This window comes from Rattus norvegicus, chromosome 3 (genome assembly GCF_021556685.1).
Source record: "Rattus norvegicus strain SHRSP/BbbUtx chromosome 3, alternate assembly SHRSP_T2T, whole genome shotgun sequence".
Classification (NCBI taxonomy): domain Eukaryota; kingdom Metazoa; phylum Chordata; class Mammalia; order Rodentia; family Muridae; genus Rattus; species Rattus norvegicus.
This window is the reverse complement of record NC_141536.1, coordinates 135,205,767-135,220,502: the sequence shown is the minus strand read 5'-3', so window position 1 is coordinate 135,220,502 and position 14,736 is coordinate 135,205,767. Positions and strand designations below refer to the sequence as shown.

Sequence of the window (14,736 nt, the reverse complement as noted above, 5' to 3'; positions counted from 1 at the left end):
ATCCGAATGTTTGACAGTTCTCAACTATTTCTTCTCATGGTGTCTGGAGGGTAGCATATCCTGAGGCATACAGAGAAGAAAGGCTTGGCTGCCTTCACACTGGCGTTTGATGGCACTGTCACGGCCACTTGTCACATTCTATTCTCTGTGTTGCTGGCCGCACTAGGTACGTTTGGTAGGAATAAAACGAATCACGATGCTGCTTCATTTTATGTTGTTTTCTTAACTGCATGTTTGACCAAACAGGTCCATGATGGGAACTAAACCATTCTTGCAAAGCTTTTTAGAACTATTTCTTAACACTTGTCTTTCTAGGGCTAGAAAGCTACAGTAAGACATTGCTGGAGGCAGCGGGTTTATTTGTTACTTTTAGATTGTTTAGAAAACTCCGGTACAGCATCGAAATGTTTCTCAACAAAACCACAAATGTTATCTATGGGAGGAAGATTCGTTTTCTTTTCCACCTCCCTTCTCTTCCGCACTGTGAGCCGGCTTTCCCCTCGAATCTTTGCTGTACTGATCCACAGGACTCACCTTTATTTACTAGCCCACCACTCCAGAAGCCCAGGCAAGGCCAGGCTACGCTTTGCAAAATAATTTAGGGGAAATTTAGTGATATTTTTAAACTCATGCAGTAAAGTCCCATGACACTGAGACAAGTGGCAGAAGTTCTGTTTGCTGCAAGCGGCAAAAAGAACTCCACAACCTATTGGTGTTTACATGTGTATTCAGCCATGAAATTGAATATTATCAGAGTTGAAAAATGCAAATCAAATTAAAAGCAGAGAAAATTGCCTTTGGAATTATAGTACCCAGGAGCTCCAGTGTTTGCTTACTGCATGGAAGCACTATTAAATAAAAAAACCAAAAAAACCAACCCTCCCCCTCCCCCCAAAAAAACAAAAAACAAAAAGCCAAAAAAAAAAAAAAAAGACAGTGTCTAAATTGTCCTCCTAATGTTGTCTCCCATTTCCATCGACTCATTCTTTAGTTTTACCAGGAAATAATGTTCATGCTGAGTTACACACCATCCACCATTACAACAAATCACTTCCACAACATCTCTTTTCTTAAATATCAAATTGCCCTCGTTTAGCCACGCGTCCCTAAAATCAAGCCTCCTTCAGCATCCCCGATTCCCACTTCGACCTTAGCTAAACTGAGCTGACCGCGTGTGTTCTAGGCGCATGGCGGGATGCTGGGGACCCGGGCTTTAAAAGCCGCGCAAAGGGTTCGAAGCACTGCCGCGAGCCAGGACTCGGAAACTGCGCCGGTGCACTGGCCGAACGGAGCCGCCCAGTTGTTCCCATCTCGCGGACCGCTAGCTGCAGAGCTGAGCCAACGTGTCTGAGAGTCAGCGGGCCCAGGTGTAACGCTTCTCTCCCTCTGCTCTCACAACCCATAGTGGGACTCTGCAGGGCCAAACGGAAAGAGAAAAACCCGCCAAGTATGGGGGAGGGGTAAATAGAAGAGCTAGACAAACCAGGACGCGGCAGGTGAGCGAGGTGACCTTTGGGCCCGTGATCCAAGTTCTAGAATGTGGGGATCCCACCCTAGACAACCTGATAGCTAGCCTGGAGACACCGGACCTACTCCACTGCCCCCACAGTGGGCACAACACTGCTTCTCTCCCACCCCTCCCCTATGTCTTTGGGTCTCTGGGTCTTGTATCTCTTTACTTCAGATGCCAAGGTCAGCAGAATTCAGAGACAGCCTTGGGCCAAGTGTGAGCAAGACCAAGGTAGGCATGTCCAACTTGGGGGTTCTAGCTGAGAGTTCGGAGGACCCTCACAGTGGTCAGGCTGTGCTACGGTGTGTGTGTGTGTGTGTGTGTGTGTGTGTGTGTGTGTGTGAGAGAGAGAGAGAGAGAGAGAGAGAGAGAGAGAGAGAGAGAGAGAGAGAGAGAGAGAGAGAGAGAGAGAGAGAGAGAGAGAGAGAGAGAGAGAGATTTGGTGACTTCTGAGGATCTTCATTTTGCCTTTTCGACACTTGTCTGCACAGTCTGGGCCCAAGCAGCCTTGGCTCTAGGCCAGGGTCTCAAATGGCAATCTGACTTTTTCTCCCCTCTGGAGAGGAAGACTTGTGTGTCCTGCCTATCCCAGTGGTTTATAGGACACTCCCCACCCCCAACCCCATAACAGGATGATAGTTCCTGTCCTGCTATGGGCAGCAAGTGGAAGCCAGGTTTAACTTGAAACCTGCCAGTCTAGTTCTTTTTCAGGAACCATCGGTGCAGAATAGTGCCACTGCACCCAGAAGACAGCCCCGAGGCTCCTTGCAGACCCCCCGTAAGTCCCACTTAGGGAGATTCCTTTTTCCAGAGAGAGTTGCGCAGATCGCTGAGCTGATAGCCTGTGTGTTGTCTTCTAAGCCAGGCAAAGGAAACAGCAGCCAATTAAAATGAAATATTTTCAGATCCCTCCTATGTTGTCAGTGATTTGCCCCCGGGGATCCACAATTTTCCCAAGCCTGTTAACGGGTGACAATGAATGAGTGCCTCCTGTAATTTAATTTTCCTGTCACACTAAATAGAGCTACATTGTAAACTTCAGATCTACTCTTACTGATAGCATTGGCTTGTTTTGTCATTTGCACCATAAAGACCCCCAAAAGGGACACTGTATTGTGACCACCACTCTTGAATTATTCAAGAACTTAATGACATTTTCCATTTTAGAAAGGGAACTAATTGCCACTGATGCAAAGCATGTGACCTTCTTGGGGTGCCCAGTATGAGAATGTTACCATCTGTACACCCACACGGAGCCACAGCACAGCAAAAATAGGGGGAAAATGTATAAACATGATAGAATGAAAAATGGACACTGAAATCGTCCTTATTTAATCCCACCCAAGTCAGAACATATAATTCTAAAAACTCTCTTTACTTGACCTAAAAAAAAAACTATGTCGAATGTGTCATCAATCCCGATCTTCTTTGGGAGAGCAGACATTTTAGTTAGGCCAGACAGCTGCAATTCTGAAACCAAGTATCCTTCTTAAATGTGAAATTACTCCATGTGATGTCAAGCATAATATTGAGTGGCCTGCCCTCACCCTTTGCTGGCTTTCCCACATGTATTTACTTATTTAGTGGAGAGGAAAAAGAACTCCAACTGTGAAGACACTTCACCTCAGTATTTGCTGTTTGAATCTATCTTGAATCCACTGCAAAGTCAAGGTGGCAATTCTTCATTAGCACAATGTCATTAAATTATTGAAATACATGCTTATTTCTTTTTCGAAGTAGAGAGGACAACTGTGTGTCTCCTGTTGTTTTTTCCTTTCCCCTGAGTTCCCAGAAAAGCAGAGGGCGTAAGTGGGCTTCTGCCAATATCCTACGACTTCATAAATACACATACTATCTATACAGAGGTCCTCGTGCTCATGAGCTGATCTATAGCCCCTAGGAACCATTTGAAAAGTGTAGAGGGTGTGTTAAGTCCCAGAGCAAAACACTTGCCTGTGCTGGGCTCCATAGTTCTTTGAACCTGAGATGCTTGAGATGAGACGTGGAGATTTTTGCAGAGAACCAGGGTTCCCTTCAACTCAACACCCTCAAACACACCCAGCTTATCAGAGAGCCAAGATATCTTCCTTAGGGCTGCGAATCCGTACCTCTGTCTTGCAGAATTGCTGGGAAGAGGACTGAGGTACTTGTAACATGCAAGTAGATTTTTCACGGGTATCACAGTGTAGTCACGAGTCTGATACAAGTGCTGCTCAGGCAGCTTGGAGTCAGCTGTGAAACAACACCTGGCTCCCGTCTGGGGAAATAAATTAAGTGCTTTTAAAAAGAGGATGACTGTAAAGTTGTCACTACCAGAGCTATCTAACGGAGTAACTGTTTTCATTTTCCTTAGAAGAAACCTGCTCTCTCCTTGGTGTCTCCTGCTCTTGTGTTCAGTAATGTGAGAGAAGAAATACGTTAAGGATATATAGGTTCTGGATGTTTGGCCATTCACTTTGAGGTACTAAGGCTGCACACCAGGCTTAGTATATCGAACATATACTCTGATACCCAGTCACGCTCTCAGTCCGGAATACATAGCTGTTACTGTTAAGTAATAAAGACTTTCTAAGAATTTGATGAAAACAACACTTGATGGATCACATGTTAAACATCGTTTTACAGATTTTTTTTCACATACTCTTTATGGTTAATTTTTTTTCTTGAACAGCTTGGACATTGTTAGACTAGAATAAATTATCGAGCATTTCATGTCTGAGCTCTCTTGCATTCTATAGTGAGATCCAGGAAATTTCTCTACAGCAATAGTATGCTATCAGTAAAAATTCATTTACTTTTCAATTCTTTGGGTGCAGGGCCACTTGAAAGGCATTTAAATGCTGTGGAAAGTTCTGGGAATCTTCAGGATACAGGGTCTTTTGTCTGGCTCCATATCTAGAATGCACCCTACCCTGGATGAGTATTAGTGGTGGCATTTCCAAGAGCTGGGTACAGGGAGTTCATCCTTATTGAAACGAATGGATGGTTTTAGAGGGGTGTATAAGAACCATGCTTAACTTGGTCCCATCTAGTCTCTACCTTGTGCCTTCCAATAAAAACCATCTTTGGAAAGTATTCCTATTTGACTTTTATGAAAGAGCAAACTAAATACTTCTGCCACATGACAGAAAGAACCATCCAGTTCTGCATTTGTGAAATGGACCTCTTATTACTCCACTCAGCTTGTTGTGAAGGGACTCTCTGAGGCTTTGCTGTTTAGGGAACCACTCTTGCTTCTGTTTGGAATTGCTGGAAAGTTGAGTGAGCATGCCCTTGTCTTCCTCCTCCTCCTTCTCCTCCTCTTCCTCCTCCTCCTCCTCTTCCTCCTCCTCCTTTTCTTTTTCTCTTCCTCCTCCTCCTCCCCCCTCCCCCTCCTCTTCCTCCCCCTTCCCCCCCCCTCCTCCTCTTCATCTTCTTTGGTTTCTTTTCTTCTTCTTCTTCTTCTTCTTCTTCTTCTTCTTCTTCTTCTTCTTCTTCTTCTTCTTCTTCTTCTTCTTCTTCTTCCTCTTCTTCTTCTTCTCCCTCTTCTTCTTCTTCTTCTCCTCCTCCTTCTTCTCCTCCTCCTCCTCCTCCTCCTCCTCCTCCTCCTGCTATGCACAAATATGGAAAAATGAATAAAGCTATTATTTTGGAAAAAGTAATTTCAGATAAACCTAGGCAGACATGCCATCAGGCCATTTTCCAGATTTTAAAAGGGCTTCGAGAATCATATTATGTAAACAGATGGCTATCTTGTCTTTGTTACTTTCAAGTCCAGCCAAGTTACATGCATGCTTTCTGTCCAGCTTCTTATGTTCTACCTTCTGTACTTGTTCTTTTAAGTATCAGAGATACTAATATATGGCTTTTAAAATCTAGAGCTAGCAAAGTCAAAAGCAACTTTCTGCCTTGTCATATTTAATTGACTGTCTGCACTTAGGCACATTTACTGGACTTCTAAGTATCTAATTTCCTCCTCTGGGAAATAGCATCAAGATAGCTTAGCTGTGACATGGTTATGAACAATACCTTTAAAGAAAACTCAGTTTCTCCTGTTTTGTAAATATTTGCTTTATAAGCATGGGTTGTGTTGCAACTCTGGCTCGGGATTCTGATTAGACAGGGAGCATTGTTTCAGCAAAAGATAGTTATCATATTACTTAGCAAGGAAAGCTTCCAGCTTGAGCCGACGGAAGTGTGGAAATGGGAATACCCTGCCCATTCTAGTGAATTCTTTTCCTTCATGGGATTAAGGGGGCTACAGAACCCCTACATGATTTTCTGTGTACTAGGTAGTTTTGTTGTTGTTTGTTTTGTTTTGTTTTTTACTTGTTCTCTTTGATGACGTTTTTAGTTGCTAATTAAAGCATTAAAAATACACCTGAATACTTTAGAAGAGATCATTTCTATAGTAAAAATATAAAAAGTTTCAAATGTGCCATCAGGAGGTATTTTTTTTTCCGGAGCTGGGGACCGAATCCAGGGCCTTGGGCTTGCTAGGCAAGTGCTCTATCACTGAGCTAAATCCCCAACCCCTAGGAGGTATTTTCTCTTTCCCCTTTTCATACAATTCCAACAAGGCCACTTTTCTTTTACCTTCCTTTTTTCCTTCCTTCATTTCTTCCTTCGTTCTTTCCTTCCTTCCTCCCTCCCTTTCTTCTTTCCTCTCCTCCACTGTTTCCTCCTTTTTCCAGTTTTTCTAGACAGTTTCTCTGTGTAGCCCTGGCTGCCCTAGAACTCATTTTGTAGACCAGGCTGGCTTTAAATGCAAAGATCCACCTGCCTTTGCCTCCCAAGAGCTTTTCTTGCTGCATATTTGAGAGGTGGGGGAGAAGGAGGCTCTCACTCTATAGCTTGGTCTAGTCTTGTGATCCTCCTGCCTCAGCCTCTGGAATTCTGGAATTGTAGCTGTATGCTATCCAACAGGTCCTTTTTAGCTGCATTCTTGTTTTCTCTAGATTTGCTTATTCACAACTTCTGGAACAAAAAGATGAGCCAGAGGAGGGAGATTGGCCGATCTGTTTGCCTAAGAGCACCATGTGATGTGACTGAGGAAGCACACAAGCTTTCTCCCCATGCTGAACTTCGACCCTCACAAAAATGTCCCCAAAGGCCATGACACTACAGTCAGATGACCCTGCATACTTTCTTCAGTGTTAGCTACATCTGACCAGAGAAATGAAACAAAACAAGGCTGGCCTGTAGAGAGGTAGTGGTTGTCCTGACCCAGATGGATGCTGTGCTGTGTGCAACCGTAGATAACTGGAGGGTTAGGGACACCAAATTCATATCAGAGCAATGAAAAGATCTTTAAAAAACGTGTTGATTTGCTCTCCCTGCGCACCTGAAGTTATTCAAGGTATTCAGCCGCAGAGTTACCAAACCTTATGAGGAATAATGTGCATTCTCTCTCTCTCTCTCTCTCTCTCTCTCTCTCTCTCTCTCTCTCTCTGTGTGTGTGTGTGTGTGTGTGTGTGTGTGTGTGTGTGTGTGTGAAGTGTGTGACTCACCGTTACAACTTTCTTGTCCTAAGACTCAAGGTCCAACCTGAGATGGGAGTCCCCATCAATGGCCCGGAAGTGTCCACCAACCCAAAAGCAATGATCTGTGTTGGAAGCTGGCAGGCTATCCATACCTTGGGTACCTTGGGGGCTTTCTTTGTTGGTCTGGACAATGTTGGGAGTTAATCCGTGTTTCTCAGAAAGGTGGCTAGGAACAAGAGTAGAAAAGGCTCCTGGGGGACTATCTTGGGAGGTCAGAGCAGGCTAACCAAAGAGCTTCTGAACCCAGTAAGACTTACCAGGCCACACTCAACATCTATCGACTAGTCAGGGAATTGGTATGCTATACCTACAGTGATGCGTTTCCTTTCCTTTCTTTCTTTCAGATAAGGACTTTATTTTTATTTTATGTACATTGATGTTTCAGCTGCATGTATACTCGTGAGGGTGTCAGATCCCCCTGGAACTGGAGCTACAGATAGCTGTGATCTGCCATGTGGGTGCTGGGAATTGAACCTGGATCCTCTGGTAGAGCAGCCCACGTGCTCTTAACCAGTGAGCCATCTCTCCAGCCCCAGGAATCCTTTTCTGTGTGGCAAATGTGGAGAGACTTTTAGTGTTCCTCACTCCAAGGTGATGAAGGACATACAGAAAATAAAACACAACCTGCTTAAAGTAAAACACACCAATCCCAGGGTGCATCCCACCACCTCCCTTCCCTTGTGAAGGCCTTTATAAGCTGGGGCACTAGCTGAGTTGGGGTTTGTATATGTAAATTTTCTGGGTGCTTTGTTTCTAGGAAGAGGATTCCAGAGGCCCTTGAAGTCCTCAGCCTGAAATCCATGTTAATAGGGGAAGTCTTCTTCCCCCCTTGGGGAGGTTTGGTTGGGAGAAAACTGACCCTGAGTGCACGCTGGGCAAACTAGGTCGAAAGAACTGATACGGTCTGCAGGGTACTTATTAACCACCGTTCATTTGCAGGATCGATATTTCCAGCAAAGGAGTCAACACTGAAGATACACCATTTTGCCTGGCTCTTTCCTTGACACAACAATTTATTTAATAAATGCATCTGCTGCAGAAGAAGGCACCGGGCACTGTGTCTTTTATCTGCAGGATATGCAAAGCGCATTTATTCAGCTTTTATCTCTGGAATTGTATGCTGATCCCATACATATAGATTGATTTTGTTCAGGTAGATAATGAAAAGTCAAGTGGAAAATTACACAATGGCACTCACGATCCCGGTCTTATATCGGTATATAAATTGGTTTATTATTTCATTCTATTAAAGGGGCTCCCTTCTTCAGGAAAACTTTAAAAACGCACTGTATTGTCTACCCATCTGGATTTTCTTGGGAGAAAGAGCCTGGAAGGAGAGAGAGGGCGAGATGATTTCCATTTTTTCCATTCTTTTGGTTAATTGTACTAGATAAGTGAGCGCACCCTAGGGTGTTCCTAGGGACTATTTGCTTCCCACAGCCCACTTCAGAGTCAAGTCAGGGGCTTCTTCGACTTAGATCATTATGGATGAGAATAAATCTGCCCCTCACAAGTACCCCGTTACAAAGGTGAATATTTTTACTAAAGGCAATTTATGATTTTGTCCCAGTGACTGAAAGTGGCAACTCCCTCTGGACTGTGTGGAGACCAGGGGTGAGAGGGTGGCAGCAGGAAGAGGCCACCACCCAAGGACAGCTCTGAGCTGGAATCCTGGAGGAAACGTTATTAATAAACATCTTCTGGACATTTGGCAGCCCGTGGAGCTTGCTCCAGCTTAAAGCAATTAATTCAGGACACCGACATCAACTCTCCAGGTCTTTGACAGCTTGGAGCCGAAATAAAAATGCTAGTTCTCCGGGGAAGAGGGGAGGAGGGCCCGCTCTTTGCTGGACTGTTTGCTTATGGGCCCAGCGAGCAACCTTCCCTGCAGAATGAAATGCAAGGTCGCACACAACGAACCGGCAGAGAATAGAAGATGGGAACGAACAGTTTGAACTATTTGCTCAGCAGAAGGGCACCACAATGCTGGGGTAGTGGCTTTCCCATGCATCCACTGTCCCTTCTTTGGGATCTTTTGTTGTCCCGTCTCCTTTGGCCAGATAAGAACACAGCTGCAGCCTTGTGGCTAAGTAAGGCTTCACTTATCCCCTTAAATCTCGGGGTGTCTTTTACTGTACCAGGCATAGATCAGTTCTTTCTTTTGACCAGGGGACTAGGGGGGAGGGAAGGAAGAATTGAGGGGGAGGGGACGGAGGGAAGACTCTCACATTGCTGATGTCTGGTTCATGCCTTTCTTTCTCTCCTTTTTAAATCCAAGCTGGGCTAAGATGTGATCTTTGTGGGCCAGTTTTATTAAAGGGTCAGTGTTTTGTGCCAATGTGTTGCCTCTGGGGGAGAGTTGTATGTGCCTGCTGTGTAGGGAAGAGTGGTTTTGAAACAGTGTTTTCAGAGTCCTTCAGCTGCTAAAAAGGGGCAGAATCTGAAGGAGTTAATCTTAAAATTGTTCAATTACAGTATTAGGTTTCTGAATATCAGTTTGGCTCTTCCTCTAACCGTTCATTTGTTCCAAATTGTGCAATGATAAGCATATCATATTTGAAAGAGACCTGGAGATGGGGGGGGGGGAGCATAACGTGCTTTTGTATTTGCTGTCAATTGTACTTATAACTTTAGGTGTAAATTCCACCTAAAGCACCAGCAACATGCACTCCCGCGTGCATCCTCTTAAAAAAGCACAGCTTGTTTTAACCACCACAAAAGAAAGAGGACACGGCCCTAACCTTTAGTTTATATCCAAGTTGGTGTTTCTGGAGTTGTTTCCAAGTCACAATCGTTTTTTGTGTTGCTGGATGTTGCATTCCGACTCAGTGGATTTTACCACAAGTTGGCTTTGGGAGTCAGGCTCCTCCGATTCTATTGTAATAAGGCTGATTTAGCATGAATGGTTTTACAAGGTGAAAAGGCAAAAAAGGTTTACGCCAAAGAAAATGGTTTGCTATGAATACATCAGACATTCACCACCCAAAGTACGTTTCCTCCCAGTAAGTTTGGGGGCTTGGAGTGCTTGCATGGCTCTCTGTTTTCACACTGACAAAACTGATAGGGAAAACCCTCTTCCCTATATTTTTCCTGCTGGGTGGTCAGAGGGAAAGGCCAGGAAGCCAAAGGCCTCCCATTGAGACACTCCTCCGTAAGAGGCGACCTCACATGGTGCCTCTGGGGCACCTGTGCAGCTCTGCTCACTGTGGGGGTGTGCTGTGAGCAAGCAGTCAGAGGCCACGTGTCAACTCCCACTCCTGCTAGAGGGCTCTCCTGCAGGGAAACTGCCACCTACAACATATTCACCACACACACGGCCTCTAAAATGTCCACAGGCATAGCTGGGAAGTGATTTTGATGGCAGTGAGTATTATATTTGTGTGTGTGTGTGTGTGTGTGTGTGTGTGTGTGTGTGTGTGTGTGTAAGGAGAAAGAGATACCTAGACATTTGCAAACGTTTAATGACACAAAGACAAAAATAAAGACTCGTATCGAACGTGTCATCTTTTGCTATGATTTTCTATACACGTGTAAGAAATGGATAATAATCTTAAAAAACGGATTACATATTTAAGTCCTGTTCCAGTTTTTCTGCTTTTCCTTTGTAAACAGACATCTCATCATATCCTATAATAAAGGTACTTTTTTGTTTTTTCCCTCTGATTATATGCTTAGGCAACATGTGTTCGTTCCATCTCTCCAGAAACAGGCTGTAGCAGCGATGTTAACCAGTCCAGATGAATATATTCGTATTTCTTTTTCTAGCTTTGGTCCAGGGATATTTTTTTTCATTGTGGCATTTTAAGATATATGTAAAAATCATGTTGAATCATGATGGATAATTTGAAAAACAGGTAGGGAATCCTCTTCTTCGAAAAAGACTCTCTTCCTCCCGGGTCCAAGGCTTTCCTCACGAGGGATACTGGGTTTTTATTTCTAATTTCTGGAAGGGTACAAAGCTGCACGTGTTGGGAGGCCCCCAGGGGAGGAGCATCACCAAGGGGGAGGGCAAACTCACAAATAATGAATTGAGTTTAAAGACTGTGGTCAAATGCAAGGAACAAGTGATACTGATCTTATATGTAAGGGGCCTGCCTGGACATCACACCAGCTGCCATGGGGTTTGATTAATGAGGCATTAAGGGGATCGAGTGACACTTACAGCTAGTTACTTATGGTGCTAATTTCAAAACACTTTGTGATAGACGAAGAGACTCTGCTCATAATGCAAAGTAATTTGTGGTGTGTTCCTGGCGAATGCATTTAGTGAAGCAAATATAGTTATGCAGAATTTAAATTAAGGTTGACACTAATGTAAACAGAGCCCAAGAACCACTGTCCAATAATTTGATGAGGACACAGGTTTTAATCAAGCCTCTTCCACTAAAATAGCGATTTAAATCCCCATCGTTTAAACTGGATAAAATGCTTAGGCTGGGAGAGCTGGGCATGGGAGTGGGTGGGTGGGTGGGTGCGGATAAAAATTTACAGGGAAAAGTATTTTTTAAACAGAAACACTGTTTCTGAGGGAAAGCGTGACTCTGCAGTAACCCAGCAGAAAGAGACAAACATCCTTTTAAATTGCAGGTTGATTTCAAAGCTAGAATCTGGGTATTGATCACATTTCAGCTCCAAGTGTTAAGTTAGGATTTGATTATATTCTAGTAGTATTGATCTCTGGATAAAAACGTTCTGGAAATGAAGAAGAGAAAGTTGAGAGTTAGAGGTTCCAAAGCACTTGTCTATTTTTTTTTTAAGCAAATGTAACTCCCCGTCCCATTCTTATTTGAACTGAAAAATTCCCTGTTGACTGGGAGAGTGGGGGAGGGGCAGCTCACCCAGCCCAGGCAGCCTTCCTGAGAGGTTGGCTTTTCCTGGGTACCCTCACTCACACATGGCTTTGTCTGGAGTTGCCAATTTATCTTGGAGTCACTGGGGGAGGGTGGGGGTCAGCCGACATTAACATTAATTAAAATGCCAGCAGCCTGGGGTCGGGGCCCAGGAGGTTTTGTATATGGGAAACAAAACGAAACGAATAGCAATTTATTCTGTCACTGCTCTTGCAAGGACAAACAAGTAACAGTTTGGCAACATTTCCTAGAGCCTCTGGACTTGACTGCTGGCTGAGGAATGGAAGTTAGCTGCTCCCCAGTTCTCCAAACCACATTCCTGACACATCGTCCTGGGAAAAGAATTTCTAAATTGGAGTTTGCTTCTATGCTTGAAAGAAAGAACCAAAAATTATTTTGGAGGCAACAAGTAGTTCCAATGTGAAATATTCTGAAGAGACTTCTAGAGTTCCAGTTCATGGCCACTCACCTTCAGTCAATAGGGGACATTTAGGGGTGAGGAGGGTCTGAGTCTTTAGGTGAACTAGGCAGAATAGATCCCAAGGAGATGTAACCATACTCATGGACGCACGCAGGGAGGAATGGCAGGGACAGGTGACTCCAGCTCCCTGCCTGTGTCCTCTTTAGTTTAACCCCACAGAGGATGTCAAAAGCTTAGATGTGTGATTCTTTGTGGCCACCTCCGGGCTATGGTGGGACTTCACTGTGCTGAGCTACCATCCCAGACTCCCTCTCTGTGAACATGTAAGAGAAGAAAAGTGATCTTTGGTGACGTTTCTCTGATGTTAGAAAAAAAACCAAACAAAACGCCAAAACCAAACCGAACTCAGCCTATGTTCATCACAGCCTCGGGGAAACCGTTATGAATATCGTGGGTCTACACAGTGCTCTCTGATGCTAGAAAACTCTTTTGACCTTGGAACACTCAGAGGCAGGTGCAAGAGAACATCACCACTTTGAGGGCCCGTCTAGAGGTGTCTAGGGAGGCAGGATTCTGAGAGCTGGCTAGCTTCAACTTTGTTCTAGGCCAAGATCAGAGGCACGGGGGAGCCACATGTAGACTACATTTGGGATATCTGAGTATTTTCTAGAAAGATAGGTACATACAATTTTAACAATCTGCTAGGTGATGATTTTGGGAACCTCTTACACAGAAACCCGCATCCTTCCTTTCTTACACGGGAGAACAGCCTCCTTGATTGAAGAGCACTTAGCACACAATATTGACTCTGGCCATGGGGAAGGTCCGCCTACATGTCCTATAGGCCCATTATGCCCATGTACAACTGAATTATAGTGAGCCCCTGCTCACAGCAGGTACCAGTCCTAAGGAATAGATCTCATGTCACCCCTTACCCAAGTTCCCCTACTTAGCCCAACTGGAGGTTCTGGTAGACAAAGAGACCTGATAATGACAACCCAGTAAATCTTTATTTTTCACCTTTACCTCCTCAGCAAGCTTCATCACCTGACTCATCATCCTAGGAATTGACATATATTCCCCTTCTGTTTCCAGCTGGAACACTGTCTTCATGGATCTCCACAGAGTCACAACATTGGCAACTCCAGTCATACTGTAGGAATTGCATGACAGAGACATTTGACTGTTCCCTGTTTTTGTTTAAGCCATGGTTTTAGAGGAGATAACTCTCTGGGATCCTTGTCATCCACTCTAGAAAGTGTTTCTCTTGCTTGAGCATAAATACCTTCTTCCTGCCCCTGATGGCCATGAGAAGTTTGGAAGTGTCAACTCTTCTCATTGGTCTGTCCATCTTGCTATCTCTTAAAAGATAAAAACAAAGCAATTCCTCAGACCATTGACTGAGGAACACGGTGTGCTTCCCAGTTTTCTCTGGAAATAACTGATGATGGCAGGTCAGTCTCACATCTTGTTAGAGTAAACCAGGTGGAACGTGACGTAAGCAGCCAATACTTGGAGTCAACCAGAATCGCTCAGGTTCTCCTGATAGCCATTTGAGAAAAATACACGCCTGTTTCTTCTGTCCTACCTCTCGATTCAGAGTCTCAGTAAAAATACCAACATCAACTGAATTGCTAGGGGAGTTTATGGTTATCTGAGGAATTTGTCTCAAGTGGGGTTCAAGGGCCATCACGAGCAGGTGTGGGATCCCAGCCTGCACACCTGCTGCTCTCAGGCTAGGGTGCCTCACCCTCGTCCCTCTTTTCTAGGCTCTTCTTTGAAAATGTCCCCTTCTCAGGCACAGAGCTATCATCTTTTAGCCTTGTAGCTCTGGGCCTACAGACCTCCACAGACATTCTCTGAAACAGGGAAGAGGACTAATTTTCTCTTGTCAGTTTTAAAGCACAGAGTTTTAAAGAATGGAGGTTCATAGGATATACTTATCCTTTTCATGCCAGACCATAGGGCACTCCTGTACAGTACCTACAGCGTCTAGAGAGTTAGTGATTAGACAGGGCCTGGGGTTGTCTGGGAGAGGCTCTTGATGGGGCCAGCTTCCTGCCCAGTCATTCCAGTTGAGCCTTAGCATGGTGTGCTCAGGTAGGCTGGACCTTGTCACATGGCAGCCCTGGAGGCTGGGAGTCAGGGGTGGGATTGGAAGGTTAGGAATGGTGAGATCCTAGCCTATTCAGAATTGATGGGAAGATGCATAAGTCCAGGAACAGCTCATGATAAGTAGGTGGCAGGACCTGGGCAGTGGGTGTGGGTAGGGATGGAGATTCTCTTGGAATCCTGAACAGAAATGCTGGGGCTTAGATATTTTTCTTCTGTTCTTCTGACTAGCATTTTAGGTGCTAGTTACTCATTTTCTGTAGTGTTATTGGGTTTTGCTGTCTCTTTGTCCTTTGTCCTCTTCTTCCATTGGGTACCCGG

At 44.5% G+C, this 14,736-nt stretch overlaps 1 protein-coding gene across 15 annotated transcripts in view; it reads left to right on the top strand.

Moving 5' to 3' along the window:
• Nucleotides 1-14,736, top strand: part of LOC120101725 (uncharacterized) — a 98,037-nt gene that overhangs the window by 8,797 nt on the left and 74,504 nt on the right. The window contains exons 1-2 of one of the 15 annotated variants that reach the window (XR_015684674.1): nucleotides 1,548-1,741; nucleotides 7,972-8,078. The exons of 13 other annotated variants lie outside the window; for them this stretch is intronic. The gene's annotated coding sequence lies outside the window, so the exon portion shown is untranslated. Of the gene's footprint in view, nucleotides 1-1,486; nucleotides 1,742-7,971; nucleotides 8,079-14,736 lie in introns of those variants that run through there. One more of the 15 variants, XR_015684672.1, reaches the window with a different exon arrangement.